The sequence below is a fragment of the Arachis duranensis genome, chromosome 7 (assembly GCF_000817695.3).
Source record: "Arachis duranensis cultivar V14167 chromosome 7, aradu.V14167.gnm2.J7QH, whole genome shotgun sequence".
In the NCBI taxonomy this organism is placed as follows: Eukaryota; Viridiplantae; Streptophyta; class Magnoliopsida; order Fabales; family Fabaceae; genus Arachis; species Arachis duranensis.
Genome location: NC_029778.3, coordinates 16,009,426 through 16,010,810, shown reverse-complemented (window position 1 = coordinate 16,010,810; position 1,385 = coordinate 16,009,426). Strand labels below are relative to the sequence as shown.

The 1,385-nt window shown below is 29.5% G+C and overlaps 1 long non-coding RNA gene across 1 annotated transcript; it reads right to left on the bottom strand.

The window, feature by feature from the left end:
- Positions 1–227: 227 nt before the first annotated feature.
- On the bottom strand, positions 228–1,177 carry LOC127740612 (uncharacterized). The gene is made up of 3 exons (XR_008001235.1): positions 1,028–1,177; positions 875–933; positions 228–510 (listed from the first exon to the last, which is right to left on the bottom strand). It is a non-coding gene; the product is annotated as an uncharacterized LOC127740612 (long non-coding RNA).
- Positions 1,178–1,385: the final 208 nt, after the last annotated feature.

The following is a 1,385-nucleotide window of genomic DNA, read 5'->3' as shown; positions in this document are numbered from 1 at the left end:
AGACCATATAATTCAAAACATGCATTTTACAATGTAATGTTAGTTCCAAAACATAATACACATAAAAATATAAAAAAAAAAACAGAAACATGTCACAATCAAGAAATCTAACCATATTGTTTATCTGATGTCTTGGCAACATTGACATGATATCCTCCCTAACAAGCATTGCTCTAGGTACATCTTTTAAGATGCACAAAGTCTCATCCTTGTTCAACCTATCGTCTGTTGCCCAAAAGTATATCTTATCCTTATCTACTTCTGTTAACTTATTATCCTCTATCACCTTTTCTTCTTCCCCTATTTTATTTTTCTCATCTATCACCTTTTTTTCTTCCCCTATTTTGTTTTCCTCATGTATCATTAGGGAGAATGATGGAATTGATGGTACCACAGGTTCTTGTGTCTTCTTGATTGGAGAAGGTGTATATATATCACAGTCTTCTATTTCTAAGAAAGCTTGTACTGCACTTTGCACAATTTCTCTCCATTCAGATTTTATTGCATCATCTAAAGCATAAAACAGAACATATACACAAAAATTATATTAATGTATGCACATAAAAATGAGATTTAAAATAGAGAGAAAGTGGAATCTAAATAATAGGAATGTGAGTGCAAACTATGATTCATGTGTGCAAAATCTCATTAAAGCGGGTGCAAAAATTCATTAAAGCGGGTGCAAAATATCAAATTCATGTGTGCAAAATATCATTAAAGTGGGTGCAAAACATCAAATTCATATGTGCAAAAATTCATTACATAGGATGCAAACTTGCTGATTCATGTGTGCAAAACTACATAACAAAAATCTCATATATATTCACATAATACATAATGCAAAACAACAAACACTAAGAACTATAATTTATACCCATATTGCTAGGCGATCTCATTGGCGATCTCATGTTGTTTTCATCTTTTTTGTCTTCCCTATTAAATCAATAAAAACAATAATTAAAGATTTGTAGAACAATAAATAAAAAAAAATCATAACTATAAAAAAAAGCACATACACTATTTTTACCTTGTTTTGACCTCTTTTTCATCATCTTGCTTTGCATCACTATAAAGAAGAATACACTATATTTTACTTTACATTCTCTTTTATTACAAAAGATAAATCAAAACTAATTTTTACCTTTCTTTATCTTTTTGCTCATCTGATACATTATCATCTTCCTTTGATATTTTGTTGTCATTATTTTGTTCATCAAATCTATAAAAAAGAAATTTAATTAGTGATAAAGAGTGTTTGTAATACTCATAGGCTTCCCAAAATTTTATTTTTTTTACCTTTCTTTCTTTTCCTTCGTTGTGTTATCTTTATTAAGCTCCTTCGCCCCCCCTTTTCTTAGTTGGTGCTCTTGTTGTGTTCTTTGCAA